A 16,977-nucleotide genomic window follows, 5' to 3' on the forward strand; every position below is an offset into this window, starting at 1 on the left:
ATTTTACTACAGTACTTTTTACAATAGTACTTTTTACAACACTACTATTTTACAACAATACTTTTTACAACAGTATTTTTTACAATAGTACTTTTTACAACAGTACTATTTTTACAAAAGTAATTTTTACAACAGTACTTTTTACAACAATACTAATTTACAACCGTATTTTTTACAATAGTACTTTTTACAACAATACTATTTTACATCAGTACTTTTTACTATTGTACTTTTACAACAATACTATTTTACAACCGTCCTTTTTACAATAGTTCTTTTTACAACAATACTATTTTACATCAGTCCTTTTTACAATAGTACCTTTTACAACAAAACTATTTTTCAACAGTCCATCCATCCATCCATTTTCTACCGCTTGTCCCTTTCTGGGGTCGCTGGAGCCTATCTCAGCACGCCTTTTTACAATAGTAATTTTTACAACAATACATTTTACAAAAGTAATGTTTGCAATAGTACTTTTCACAATAGAACTTTTTACAACAATAATATTTTACAATAGTACTTTTTACAATAGTACTTTTTACAACGATACTATCTTACAACAGTCCATTTTACAATAGTACTATTTACAACAACACCATTTTACAATATACATTTTTACAACAATACCATTTTACAATAAACCTTTTGCAACAATACTATTTTACAACAGTACTTTTTACATTCATACTTTTTACAACAATACTATTTTACAACAGTACTTTTTCCAACAATACTTTTTACAATACTACTTTTTCCCAACAGTATTTTTCCGACAGTATTTTATACAACAGTACTTTTTACAAATGCATTTTATTTTATTTTTCTTGACTTATTTTGCACAATAACTTTATTCAGCTCAATGATTTGAATGTAGGGATGTCCGATAATGGCTTTTTTGCCAAAATCCGATATTCCGATATTGTCCAACTCTTAATTACCGATACCGATATCAACCGATACCGATATGCAGTCGTGGAATTAACACATTATTATGCCTAATTTGGATAACCAGGTATGGTGAAGATAAGGTCCTTTTAAAAAAAAATAATTTAAAAAAATAAGATAAATAAATTAAAAACATTTTTTGGAATAAAAAAGAAAGTAAAATAATATAAAAACAGTTACATTGAAACTAGTAATTAATGAAAATGAGTAAAATTAATTGTTAAAGGTTAGCACTATTAGTGGACCAGCAGCACGCAAAATCATGTGTGCTTACGGACTGTATTCCTTCCAGACTGTATTGATATATATTGATATATAATGTAGGAACCAGAATATTCATAACAGAAAGAAACAACCCTTTTGTGTGAAGGAGTGTAAATGGGGGAGGGAGGTTTTTTGGGTTGGTGCACTAATTGTAAGTGTATCTTGTGTTTTTTATGTTGATTTAATAAAAAAAAAAAAAAAAAACAACAACAAAAAACCGATACCGATAATAAAAAAAACGATACCGATAATTTCCGATATCACATTTTTAAACATTTATCGGCCGATAATATCGGTAGACATCTCTAATTGAATGCAATAAAAAGAGAGAATAAATAATATTGTTTTGTTGATGACACGATTGTATTGATGGACTCATGCAGTAAATATAAATACTACAACTATTTACAGTTTTACTCTGATTATTACCCTGATCGTCATTCAATACTCTTGAGAAATGAGGAAAACAAATATTTGCCTGTGTCATTATTTTTAAATCTCAGTATAAACCATCAATAAAAAGTTAGAATCAGACCGTCTTTCTTCAGAGGAAGAAGATTTGTCGACTGCTCGTTTCCTTTCAGCTGTCATTCAGACTTTGTCAGTGCTTAGGATGCAGGGGTCGGAGGTCGCCTGGCCCCTCACCTCCTTAGACTGACCAGGAAGTCCAAAGTTCAACCAGACCACTCGTTAGCTGCTGTTGGCGTCTTTGACCCTTCCTTCACTTTTGTTTCCTGTTTCCTGTTTCCACCTTGGTCTCGCCAAACACGGCTCACATGACGCGTCCTCTTGGCCAAGTTCAGCCGCACTGAACAGGAAGTGGAAGCGCGACGTCACTCTTTCAACACAACAACAACAAGGCTAAAGCTAGCTTGTAATAGTGAGCATCATCGCTATGGAAACGCACATGCACACTCACGCACACACTGATTTTGTTTCCGTGTAGAAAAGTTTTTGGTTTCATCAAATAAGTTTTGTTTTGTTTGGACTTGAGTGTTTTGTGTTCTCTTCAAGTGTGTGTGTGTGTGTGTGTGTGTGTGTGTGTGTGTGTGTGTGTGTGTGTGTGTGTGTGTGTGCACCTGACTCGCTGCAGGTCCAAACGTGGCGTGGAGGACCCGGGCGCCCAAAAGTGTGAAGACGTGTCAGCGCGTGTCACTTCCTGTCAGCACGTGTCACTTCCTGTCAGCGTGAGGAATAAAGCGGTGCAAAGATGAGTTTGATTGAAATACATGAAAAAAAACTTCATCTCTACTGTACTTTCTACTACATGTTGTGTATTCAGTACAGTACTGTACATTCCAACTGTACTAAAACTATGTGGAATTATATAAGTAGAGGACGTTTTAAAAGCATAAAAATACACTAAACTGGTTGAAAAAATGTTTACATGAAATGTTTTTGTTGCACATAAAAAATGTACTTATTTTTACTTCTTATTATTCATGTAAACGTTTTATTTATTCTAGTTATTTTACTGTATGTAAACCTTTGAATTAGTTTGACTTATTATTCAATATAAATATTTCAATTATTCTGGTTATTTTATTGTATGTAAACATTTTAATTAGTTTTACTTATTATTCTATACAGATATTTCAATTATTCTGGTTATTTTATTGTATGTAAACATTTGAATTAGTTTCACTTATCTTATTATTCCATGTAAACGTTTTAAATATTCTAGTTATTTTTATTGCATGTAAACATTTAAATGATCTTCATTAATCTTATTATTCCATATAAATATTTCAACGATTGTAGTTGTTTTATTGCATGTAAACATTTGAATTAGTTTTACTTATCCCTTTATTTTGTGTACATACTTTAATTTACATCATTTTTGCGTGTATTCTAAAAATGTTGTACTTAATTTCTGTTTAAAGTATTTGTTTGCGTTTTCCTTTTAATTGAGAATAATTAAGGAAAACTATTCCAATGTTGTATATATATATGCGTGTGTGTGTGCGTGTGTGTGTATAAATGTGTATGTACTGTATATTTGTGTTTGTGTGTGTGTATATATATATATATATATATATATATATATATATATGTATATATGTGTGTGTGTGTGTGTGTGTGTGTGTGTGTGTGTGTGCGTGTGTGTGTGTGTATACATGTATATATATGTGTTTTTGTATATATATATATAAGTGTGTGTGTGTGTGTGTATGTGTGTGTGTGTGTCTTATATATAAAAATCATTCTTATACAACAAATTATTTATACATTTACTATATTATACACATGAGTAAATTAGAAAATATTATATACTTCAAATATATCAAATGAAAAATATACATGTCACTGACAAGTATACCGTAGTATAATCCATCCATCCATTTTCTACCGCTTGTCCCTTTCGGGGTTGCGGGGGGTGCTGGAGCCTATCTAATAAAAAATTATATTTAAAAATAAAGTTTGTGTGCGCATAATAAATATAAACAATAAAAATATACCTCACTTTCATTTTAAAGGACACACACACACACACACACACACACATACACACACACACACACAAACATACAGAATTTATCATTTATTCACACATAGACGGACTCTATTCCTAAATGAAAACCAAATATTATAAATTCACTTGCATTTTTTAGGGATGCACACACACACACACACACACACACACACACACACACACACACACACACACACACACACACACACATTTTTAATCATATATTCACACATAGAGGGACACTATGTGTGAATATACTGTATATATTTTCTTCTGAAAAACTTTTAGAATAAAAGTCTTAATTATGAACCTTAGAAATATTTTAAAAATATTCGATTTTTTCTTTGGAATGCGAGCAGTGTGTTTTTTTTTTTCATATTTAGCCGTTTAAAACTTGTCTTTTATATTGTTTAGATGTAGTTTAAATGTTATTGAAATTTAATTTTTAGTATCGTTGAAAACATTTTGTTAAAATGTTATTTTTACTATCATTCAAATATTGTTAAAATATTTTTGAAATGTTATTTAAATGTTGTTTGAATGATATCTATAATATTATTTGAATGTTAAAATATTGTTCCATAAAATGTTTTAAAATAAAATGTTTCATATTGTTAAAATAGTTTTAATGTTGCATAATTGCTAATATGTGTTTTTTTCATATTGTTAAAATATTGTAGATGTGTTGAACTAATATTGTAGAATGGGCTTTTGAATAATTAATTTAAAAAATAATTAGTGGTGATGTATTTGTTGTGGTGAGCTGTTATCGTGATGCGTGTATATGTGGGCCAGCACCACGCTAAACAACACTTATAAATGTTAAAATGTGCTTTTTAATTGTGTTGAAATGTTGTGCAAATATTGTAAAAGTGTTTTCATTTAATATTGTTGAAATGTTGTTGTAATGGGGGGCAAATTTTGTGAAAAAAAATATTATATTTTTTGTTGAAATAATGGTCAAATATCAAGCAAATATTGTAAAAAATTGTTTCGTAATGTTGTTAAAATATTGTAGATATGGTGAACAAATATTGTAGAATGGGCTTTTGAATAATTAATTAAAAAAATAATTTGTGCAGATGTATTTGTTGCGGTGAGCTGCGAGCATGATGCGTGGATATGTGGGCCAGCATGACGCTAAACTACACTTACAAATGTTAAAATGTGCTTTTTAATTGTGTTGAAATGTTGTGCAAATATTGTAAAAGTGCTTTCATTTAATATTGTTGAAATGTGGAGCAAATATTGTAAAATATTTTTTTTAAATATTGTTAAAATATTGTTGAAATGTTGTATGAATGTTGTTTGTTAGCTTTACTATTATTTACATGTTGTTAAAATATTGTTAAAATGTGATATAAATGTTAAAATGTGTTTTTAAAATTGTTAAAATATTGTTAAAATGTGGTATACATTTTAAAATGTGTTTTTTTAATGTTGTTAAAATATTGTTGAAGTGCGGTATAAATGTTAAAATGTTTTTATGTTGTACAAATGTTGTTGAAATGTTGTGCAAACATTGTACAAACATGTTTTTGAATATGAATACAAATGTTTTGGATATGTGGGCCAACACGTCACTAAACAACACTTATAACTCTATAGATGTTAAAATGTGTTTTTGAATATTGTTAAAATGTCATAGGAATTTTGTTTAATTATTAGCTTTAATATTATTTACATGTTTTTTTAAATATTGTTAAAATGTTGGAGGAATGTTGTTTAATTATTAGCTTCAATATTATTTATATGTTGTTAAAATATTGTTAAAATGTGGTATAAATGTTAAAATGTATTTTTAATATTGTTAAAATGTGGTATAAATGTTAAAAATGTGTTTTTAGTATCGTTAAAATATTGTTAAATGTGGTACGAATGTTAAAAAGTATTTTAATATTGTTAAAATGTGGCATAAATGTTCAAATGTGTTTTTATGAGTGTTATAATATTGTTAAAATGTGGCATAAATGGTAAAAAGTGTTTTTAATATTATGTTGAAGAGGTTCATTTAGCCCACTGATGTGTATTTATAAATGGTTGATTTATATAGGCGAGTAGTAGTGTTTTTAATATTGTTAAAATGTGGTATATATTGTTAAAATGTGTTTTTGGTAATGTTAAAATATTGTTAAAATGCGGCATAAATATTAAAAAGTGTTTATAATATTGTTAAAATGTGGTATAAATGTGGCATAAATGGTAAAAAGTGTTTTTAATATTTGTTGAAGAGGTTCATTTAGCCTACTGATGTGTATTTATAAATGGTTTATTTATATAGGCGAGTAGTAGTGTTTTTAATATTCTTAAAATGTTGTTAAAATGCGACATAAATATTAAAAAGTGTTTATAATATTGTTAAAATGTGGGATACATTTTAAAACGTGTTTTTAATATTGTTAAAATGTGGTATAAATATTAAAATGTGTTTTTGGTATGTTCAAATATTGTTAAAATGCGGCATTCATGTTAAAAATTGTTTTTAATATTGTTGAAATATTGTTAAAATGTGGTATAAATGTTAAAAATGTGTTTTTAGTATCATTAAAATATTGTTAAAATGTGGAATAAATGTTAAAATGTGTATTTAGTATTGTTAAATATTGTTAAAATGTGGCATAAATGGTAAAAGGTGTTTTTAATATAATGTTGAAGAGGTTCATTTAGCCTACTGATGTGTATTTATAAATGTTTGCTTTATATAGGTTAGTAGTAGTGTTTTTAATATTGTTAAAATGTGGTATATATTGTAAAAAGTTGTTTTTGATATGGTTAAAATATTGTTAAAATGTAGCATAAATATTAAAAAGTGTTTATAATATTGTTCAAATGTGGTATAAATGTTAAAACATGTTTTTAATATTGTTCAAATGTGGTATAAATGTTAAAATGTGTTTTTGGTATTGTTCAAATATTGTTCAAATCCGGCATTAATGTTAAAAATTGTTTTTAATATTGTTGAAATATTGTTAAAATGTGGTATATAAGTTAAAAAGTGTTTTTAGTATTGTTAAAATATTGTTAAAATGTGGTATAAATGTTTAAAAGTGTTTTTAATATTGTTAAAATCTGGTATAAATGTTAAAAAGTGTTTTTAATATTGTTAAAATGCTGCATAAATGTTAAAATGTGTTTTTGGTATTGTTAAAATATAGTCAAAATGTGGCATAAATGTGAAAAAGTGTTTTTAATATTATTAAAATATTGTTGAAATATCGTAAAAGTGTGTTTTAGAATATTGTTGAGAACGCGGTGGCGTGTATTTGTTGTGGCGATGCGTGCAAAAATGTGGGCCAACACGTCGCGAAACAACATTTGCTATTTTCAAACAAACTAGACAGGAAATGGAAAAAATAATACATAAAAAGCGTTACGACGCGCTCGCTCCCCCGCCCTGGGCAGAAGATCGCGTGCAGAATCCAGGCAACGGCGGCGAGCGTATACCCGGGCGACGTGACCTTCCTGGATGCAGACGCACTGAGCATGCTCAGTAGCAGCCGCAGCCTTCCGTGACAACACTAATAGTCTGCACGGATCGCTGGCACGCCGTCGCCTTCAATTACGATGAAGGCCGCCATTTTGACTTTTTCCACTTTGATGGAGCGCTGACACCGGATTGGTCCGTCCAGGTATCGCGTTCTTGGCTCCGCCTCCAAGTCTCGGCCTTCGCTCGCTTTGACCTCTACTACGACGATAGAAGTCCAGGAAGTGAGGAAGGACACTTTCCGTGTTTTTACGCTGCTTTTCGTTTCCGCACGCAAACACACACACACACACACACACACACACACACACACACACACACACACACACACACACACACACACACACACACACACTTGGTTTAATTGACATCTCAGTCTTTGTTGAAACACGGCAGCTTCTTAGCTGCTCCAAGGAGTTCAGAGGTCAAGCAAAGATTTAGTTTTTAAAAAAGACAAATCTTGTGAGACGGGCGACCGTCAAGAATTGACTTTCAATTTGGAGCCCGGAAAGCAGCAGAAGAGAGAGAAAAAGTAGAGAAATTCAAATTGAATCTACCACGTTTGTCCATGAAAACACTTAAAGTCGCAAGTAAACAAAGAAAACAACTCAACAAAGAAAACAATTTAAACAGGGTAAACAATGTAAAAAGTAAACAAACACTGTAAAAAGTAGACAAACTCAACAATGTAAACATTAAAAGTAAACCATTTAAACACTGTAAAAAGCATACAAACTAAACAACGTAGACACTAAACAGTAAATAATGTAAACACTGTAAAAAAGTAAACAAACTAAACAACGTAAACACTAAAAACAGTAAATAATGTACACACCGTAAAAAGTAAACAAACTAAACAACGTAAACACTAAAAACAGTAAATGATGTAAACACAGTAAAAAGTAAACAAACTAAACAACGTAAACACTAAAAACAGTAAATAATGTAAACACTGTAAAAAGTAAACAAACTAAACAACGTAAACACTAAAAACAGTAAATAATGTAAACACCGTAAAAAGTAAACAAACTAAACAACGTAAACACTAAAAACGGTAAATAATGTAAACACCGTAAAAAGTAAACAAACTAAACAACGTAAACACTAACAAGTAAATAATGTAAACACCATAAAATGTAAACAAACTAAACAACGTAGACACTAAACAGTAAATGATGTAAACACAGTAAAAAGTAAACAAACTAAACAACGTAAACACTAAAAACAGTAAATAATGTAAACACTGTAAAAAGTAAACAAACTAAACAACGTAAACACTAAAAACAGTAAATAATGTAAACACCGTAAAAAGTAAACAAACTAAACAACGTAAACACTAAAAACGGTAAATAATGTAAACACCGTAAAAAGTAAACAAACTAAACAACGTAAACACTAACAAGTAAATAATGTAAACACCATAAAATGTAAACAAACTAAACAACGTAGACACTAAACAGTAAATAATGTAAACACTGTAAAAAAGCAAACAAACTAAACAACATAAACACTAAAAACAGTAAATAATGTAAACACTGTAAAAAGTAAATAAACTAAACAACGTAAACACTAAAAACAGTAAATAATGTAAACACAGTAAAAAGTAAACAAACTAAACAACGTAAACACTAAAAAGTAAATAATGTAAACACCATAAAATGTAAACAAACTAAACCATGTAAACACTAACAAGTAAATAATGTAAACACTGTAAAAAAGTACACAAACTAAACAACGTAAACACTAAAAACAGTAATTAATGTAAACACCGTAAAAAGTAAACAAACTAAACAACGTAAATACTAACAAGTAAATAATGTAAACACCATAAAATGTAAACAAACTAAACAACGTAAACACTAACAAAGTAAATGAACTAAACAACATAAACACTAAAAAGTAAAAATGTAAACACTGTAAAAAGTCAACAAACTAAACAACGTAATCACTGTAAAAAAGTCAACAAACTAAACAACAAAGATACTAAAAAGTACGGCTGCGAATCTTTGGGTGTCCCACGATTCGATTCAATATCGATTCTTGGGGTCACGGTTCGATTATAAATCGATTTTTTCGATTCAACACGATTCTCGATTCAAAAACGATATTTTTCCGATTCAAAAGGATTCTCTATTCATTCAATACATAAGATTTCAGCAGGATCTACCCCAGTCTGCTGACATGCAAGCAGAGTAGTAGATTTTTGTAAAAAGCTTTTATAATTGTAAAGGACAATGTTTTATCAACTGATTGCAATAATATAAATTTGTTTTAACTATTAAATGAACCAAAAATATGACTTATTTTATCTTTGTGAAAATATTGGACACAGTGTGTTGTCAAGCTTATGAGATGCGATGCAAGTGTAAGCCACTGTGACACTATTGTTCTTTTTTTAATTTTTTTTTTATAAATGTCTAATGATAATGTCAATGAGGGATTTTTAATCACTGCTATGTTGAAATTGTAACTAATATTGATACTGTTGTTGATGATTTTTGTTTCACTACTTTTAGATTGTTCTGTGTCGTGTTTGTGTCTCCTCTCAATTGCTCTGTTCATTGCAGTTCTGAGTGTTGTTGGGTCGGGTTTGGTTTTGGAATTGGATTGCATTGTTGTGGCATTGCTGTGTATTGTTTTGTTGGATTAATTAATAAAATAAAATAAAAAATAAAAAATTTGAAAAATGAGAATCGATAATGAATTGCACAACGTGAGAACCGCGATTTTAATTTTAATCGATTTTTTCCCACACCCCTACTAAAAAGTAAATAATGTAAACACTGTGAAAAAATAAACAAACTAGACAACATAGACACTAAAAAGTTAACAATTTAAACACTGTAAAAAGTAAACAAACTATACAACGTAGACACTAAAAAGTAAACAATTTAAAATTAAATTAAATTAAATTAAAAAAACTAAACAATGTAGACACTAAAAAGTAAACCATTTAAACATTGTAAAAAGCAAACAAGCTAAACAACGTAGACACTTAAAAGTAAATAATGTAAACACTGTAAAAAGTCAACAAACTAAACAACATAGACACTAATAAGTAAATAATGTAAACACTGTAAAAAGTGGGGAGGAAAACTAAACAACGTAGACACTAAAAAGTATCAAATCTAAACACTGTAAAAAGTAAACAAACTAAATAACGTAAACACTGAAAAAGTAAACAATTTAAACACTGTAAAAAGTAAACGAACTAAACAACGTAGACACTAAAAAGTAAACCATTTAAACACTGTAAAAATTCAACAAATTAAACGACGTAATCACTGTAAAAAGTCAACAAACTAAACAACAAAGATACTAAAAAGTAAATAATATAAACACTGTAAAAATAAACAAACTAAACAACGTAGACACTAAAAAGTAAACAATTTACACACTGTAAAAAGTTAACAAGCTAAACAACGTAGACACTAAAAAGTAAATAATGTCAACACTGCAAAAAGTAAACAAACTAAGCATTGTAGACACTAAAAAGTAAACAATGTAAACACTGTAAAAAGTAAACAAACTAAACAACATAAACACTAAAATAAACAATGTAAACACTGTAAAAACTAAACAAATTAAACAACTTAGACACTAAAAAGTAAATAAGTTAAACACTGTAAAAAGTAAACAAACTAAACAACGTAAAAACTAAAAAGTACACAATTTAAACACTGTAAAAAAGTAAACAACGTAATCACTGTAAAAAGTAAACAAACTAAACAATATAGACACTAAAAAGTAAACCATGTAAACAATGTAACAAGTCAACAATGTAAACACTGTAAAAAGTCAACAAACTAAACAATGTAGACACTAAAAATTAAACAATTAAAACACCGTCAAAAGTAAAGAAACTAAAGGTAAACACTGCAAAAAGCAAACAATTTCAACACTGTAAAAAGTAAACAAAGAAAACCAAACAAGCAAACAAGCTAAACAACGTAGACATTTAAAAGTAAATAATGTAAACACTGTAAAAAGTCAACAAACTAAGCAACATAGACACTAATAAGTAAATAATGTAAACACTGTAAAAAGTGGGGGGGGGGAAACTAAACAACGTAGACACTAAAAAGTATAAAATCTAAACACTGTAAAAAGTAAACAAACTAAATAACGTAAACACTGAAAAAGTAAACAATTTAAACACTGTAAAAAGTAAACGAACTAAACAACGTAGACACTAAAAAGTAAACCATTTAAACACTGTAAAAATTCGACAAATTAAACAACGTAATCACTGTAAAAAGTCAACAAACTAAACAACAAAGATACTAAAAAGTAAATAATATAACCACTGTAAAAATAAACAAACTAAACAACGTAGACACTAAAAAGTAAATAATGTAAACACTGTAAAAAGTAAACAAGCTAAACAACGTACACACTAAAAAGTAAATAATGTAAACACTGTAAAAAGTAAACAAACTAAGCATTGTAGACACTCAAAAGTAAACAATGTAAACACTGTAAAAAGTAAACAAACTAAACAACATAAACACTAAAATAAACAATGTAAACACTGTAAAAACTAAACAAATTAAACAACTTAGACACTAAAAAGTAAATTAGTTAAACACTGTAAAAAGTAAACAAACTAAACAACGTAAAAACTAAAAAGTAAACCATTTAAACACTGTAAAAAAGTAAACAACGCAATCACTGTAAAAAGTAAACAAACTAAACAATGTAGACACTAAAAAGTAAACCATGTAAACACTGGAAAAAGTCAACAAACTAAACAATGTAGACACTAAAAATTAAACAATTAAAACACCGTCAAAAGTAAAGAAACTAAATGTAAACACTGCAAAAGGTAAACAATTTCAACACTGTAAAAAGTCAACAAAGGAAACCATTTAAACAAAGTATACACTATAAAAAGTAAACAAACAAAACAATTTAAACAAAGTCAACAGTGTAAAAAGTAAACAAACAAAACAATTTAAACAAAATAAACACTGTAAAATGTAAACAAAGAAAACAATTTAAAGAAAGTAAACACTGTAAAAAGTAAACAATGTAAACAGAGTCAAAAACAAGAAGTTAATTCATGATTAATCAGAAAAATGATTTGATAAATAATGTTTAGTTGCAGATGAATCGTGCAGTTTATTTGGATAGCAGCGCTCCTTAACTTGAAGTTACCTGAACTTTACATCTTGACAATATTTTTAAGTTGGTACAGTCGAGTCAAACATCTTACAAAATGACAACAAAACGGCTCTTGTGTACAAATACTGCGCTCTTACTTGAAGTAAATACTCCAAATCCATCTGGTTTTGAAAGTGTGTCATTTGACAGCACGAACATCAAGTCAACTAAATGCACACTTTGACCAAAGTCTAAATGTAAACAACCCAACAAGTGTAAGCAAAGTACAAAAATAAAGAAGTAAGCAATGTGACACTTACTGGAATATTTACACTCTCGCTCGCATCATTCTGTCGAGATGAAGATTCAATCACAATCCTCTCCGAGGGTCTTTTTGGCCATTTCGGAGGACGTGAAAGTGGAGCAGCCTAGTCGCTCCATTGCCACATTTGTCTACTAGCAGGTGAGAGATGCATGAATTATAATCTAGAATGTACTTTTAGCAAGTTTGAGACCAAGCAGAAGCAGCCACTGCCTTACAGTGTGTCAACAATAGCAGCCTGAGCTAGCATTAGCTCCCTGCTATCAATTCGCGGCTAAAATAGTCCGTCTGCGTTAGCACTTATAATAACATTATCACTCATATTTGCTTCATTTTCAGGTCACGACATGTAAACGGAGTATTGTTGGCACTTTTTTATTGAGTATAATGAGAGGAGCCTCCATCTGTTGACTCAATTCTTAGATATTTTATTTACAATTTAGAATGCATAACAAAATAAAAGCATATGTGTTCTTGTCTTACATAAGGATTGTGAATGATAAACAGCACATCTCTTTACAATGTTTGCGGATTTCCAGTATGACTGCTCTAATAATATGGTCAGAGTGCAGAAGTGTTACTACACTGACGTAGAATCTACGGAAATTACTGAAGGTATTCAAAATGGCTGAATTTGTGGCATTTTGTGATGTTTAAACGGTATTTTCACATATTTTGTGAATTGTAAATACAATTAGATATGGTTTATTGCAGTGTTTCTTAACCATTGTTGGGCCGTGAGCGCCCCCTAGAGGGACGTCGACATTTTTTTGTTTTCTCAAACAGGTACTCAGTTGTAATACACTTTTCCACTACTTGTGGCAGTCATCACGATATCAAACAAACTTTTTAAGCGCCAAAAATTATGACTAAAGTGGTGAAGCTGTATATTTATTTTTACTTTGATTTTATTGACAGTTTATTTAGAAACCATATATGTTATTGTTTTTTATATTTAATTTAGTTTGATATATTTTAGCACAGTGTACTTATATGTCCATTTATTTTTCATCAGTTCTTTGTGAGTCCCTACTTTTGCAGTATTTCATTGGTGTCTATTTTTGTAATCAGCCTGACCTAACCCTTGATAATAATCTTTGTGATTAATACATACTTTCATATCATTTGACAAGGTGTAATAATGACACTGTCTAATTAGCATATTAATATAACACACCCGAGGAATAATTATACTGTCTAATTAGCATATTGATATAACACACCTTGGTAATAATGATACTGTCTAATTAGCATATTACTATAACACACCTCTGTAATAATCACACTGTCTAATTAGCATATTAATGTCACACACCTGTGTAATACTTATACTGTCTAATTAGCATATTAATATAACACACCTGTGTAATAATTATACTGTCTAATTACCATATTAATACAACAGACCTGTGTAATAATTATACTGTCTAATTACCATATTAATACAACATAACGGTGTAATAATTACACTGTCTAATTAGCGTATTAATATAACACACCTGTGTAATAATTATATTGTCCAATAAGCATATTAATATAACACACCTGTGTAATAATTATATTGTCCAATTAGCATATTAATATAACACACCTGTGTAATAATGATACTGTCTAATTAGCATATTAATACAACACACCTGTGTAATAATTATACTGTCTAATTACCATATTAATACAACAGACCTGTGTAATAATTATACTGTCTAATTACCATATTAATACAACATAACGGTGTAATAATTACACTGTCTAATTAGCGTATTAATATAACACACCTGTGTAATAATTATATTGTCCAATAAGCATATCAATATAAGACACCTCTGCAATAATCATACTGTCTAATTTGCATATTAATATAAGACACCTGTGTAATAAATACACTGTCTATTTAGCATATTAATATAACACACCTGTGTAATAATCATATTGTCTAATTAGCATATTAATACAACACAACTATGTAAAAATTATACTGTCTAATTAGCATAGTAATACAACACACCTGTGTATTAATTACACTGTATAATTAGCATAATAATAATAATAATAATAACTGGGATTTATATAGCGCTTTTCTAAGTACCCAAAGTCGCTTTACATGTAGAACCCATCAATCATTCATATTAATATAACACACCTGTGTAATAATCATACTGTCTAATTAGCATATTAATACAACACACCTGTGTAATATTTATACTATTGCAAGGAATTTAGGGATTCAAACATCTACGGTCCATAATATCATCAAAAGGTTCAGAGAATCTGGAGAAATCACTGCACGTAAGCAGCAAGGCTGAAAACCAACATTGAATGCCCGTGACCTTCGATCCCTCAGGCGGTACTGCATGAAAAAGTCACATTAGTGTGTAAAGGATATCACCACATGGGCTCAGGAGCACTTCAGAAAACCACTGTCAGTAACTACAGTTGGTCGCTACATCTGTAAGTGCAAGTTAAAACTCTACTATGCAAAGCGAAAGCCATTTATCAACAACACCCAGAAACGCCGCCGGCTTCGCTGGGCCCGAGATCATCTAAGATGGACTCATGCAAAGTGTAAAAGTGTTCTGTGGTCTGACGAGTCCACATTTCAAATTGTTTTTGGAAACTGTGGACGTCGTGTCCTCCAGAATAAAGAGGAAAAGAACCATCCAGACTGTTTTAGGCGCAAAGTTCAAAAGGAAATAAAATACTACTGTGAATAGTAATAAACTACTGCAATAAAATAAAATACTACAGAAAAACAGTAAATACTAATAAAAGTAATTACTACAATAAAATAAACTACAACAATGAAATAAAATACTACAGTAAAAAAGTAAATACTATAGTAAAAAAGTCATAAATGACTGCAATAAAATAAACTACTACAATGAAATTAATTACTACAGTAAAAAAGTAATACATTACTGCAATAAAATAAACTACTACAATTAATTTAAATACTACAGTAAATAAGTTAATACATTACTACAATAAAATAAACTACTATAATGAAATAAAATGTTATAGTAAAAAAGTTAATACTACAGTAAAAAAGAAATGAATTACTGCAATACAATAAACTACTACAATGAATTTAAAAACTACAGTATTAAAGTTAATACTCCAGTAAAAAGTAATAAATTACTGCAATAAAATAAACTACTACAATGAAATTAAATACTACAGTAAAAAGTAATAAAATACTGCAATAAAATAAACTACTACAATGAATTGAAATACTACAGTAAAAAAAAGTTAATACATTACTACAATAAAATAAACTACTATAATGAAATAAAATGCCATAGTAAAAAAGTTAATACTACAGTAAGAAAGTAATAAATTACTGCAATAAAATAAACTACTACAATGAATTTAAAAACTATAGTATTAAAGTTAATACTCCAGTAAAAAAGTAATACATTACTGCAATAAAATAAACTACTGTAATGAATTTAAATACTACAGTAACAAAGTTAATACTACAGTAAAAAAGTAATACATTATTGCATTAAAATGCACTACTACAATTAATTTGAATACTACAGTAAAAAGTTAATACATTACTACAATAAAATAAACTACTACAATGAAATAAAATGCTATAGTAAAAAAGTTAATACTACAGTAAAAAAGTAATAAATTACTGCAATAAAATAACTACAATGAAATTAAATACTACAGTAAAAAGTAATAAATTACTGCAATGAAATAAACTACTACAATGAATTTAAATACTACAGTAAAAAAGTTAATACTTTACTACAATAAAATAAACTACCATCATGAAATAAAATGCTATAGTAAAAAAGTTAAAACTACAGTAAAAAAGTAATAAATGACTGCAATAAAATAAACTACTACAATGAATTGAAAAACTACAATATTAAAGTTAATACTCCAGTAAAAAGCAATAAATTACTGCAATAAAATAAACTACTGTAACAAATTTAAATACTACAGTATTAAAGTTAATATCACAGTAAAAAAGTAATAAATTACCGCAATAAAATAAACTACTACAATGAATTTAAAAACGACAGTATTAAAGTTAATACTCCAGTAAAAAAGTAATAAATTACTGCAATAAAATAAACTACTTTAATGGATTTAAAGACTACAGTAAAAAGTTAATACTCCAGTAAAAAAAGTAATAAATTACTGCAATAAAATAAACTACTACAATGAATTTAAACACTACAGTAAAAAAGTAAATGCTACAGTAAAAAAGTAAATACTACAGTAAAAAAGTAATACATTACTACAATAAAAAAACCTACTACAATGAAATAAAATGCTAGCGTAAAAAGTAATAAAGATAAAAATAAAAGAGGTAAATAAGTTGAGGAAGACATGTGAGGACATGATCGCTTGTTAGCGTTAGCGCTCGCT

General features: G+C 28.7%; 1 long non-coding RNA gene across 1 annotated transcript; it reads right to left on the minus strand.

Annotated features, from left to right (window-relative positions):
- Positions 1-248: 248 nt before the first annotated feature.
- On the minus strand, positions 249-12,822 carry LOC133615965 (uncharacterized). The gene is made up of 3 exons (XR_009816800.1): positions 12,593-12,822; positions 2,292-2,391; positions 249-2,020 (listed from the first exon to the last, which is right to left on the minus strand). It is a non-coding gene; the product is annotated as an uncharacterized lncRNA (long non-coding RNA).
- Between the last annotated feature and the right edge of the window lie 4,155 nt (positions 12,823-16,977).

This window comes from Nerophis lumbriciformis, linkage group LG02 (assembly GCF_033978685.3).
Source record: "Nerophis lumbriciformis linkage group LG02, RoL_Nlum_v2.1, whole genome shotgun sequence".
Taxonomy (NCBI): domain Eukaryota; kingdom Metazoa; phylum Chordata; class Actinopteri; order Syngnathiformes; family Syngnathidae; genus Nerophis; species Nerophis lumbriciformis.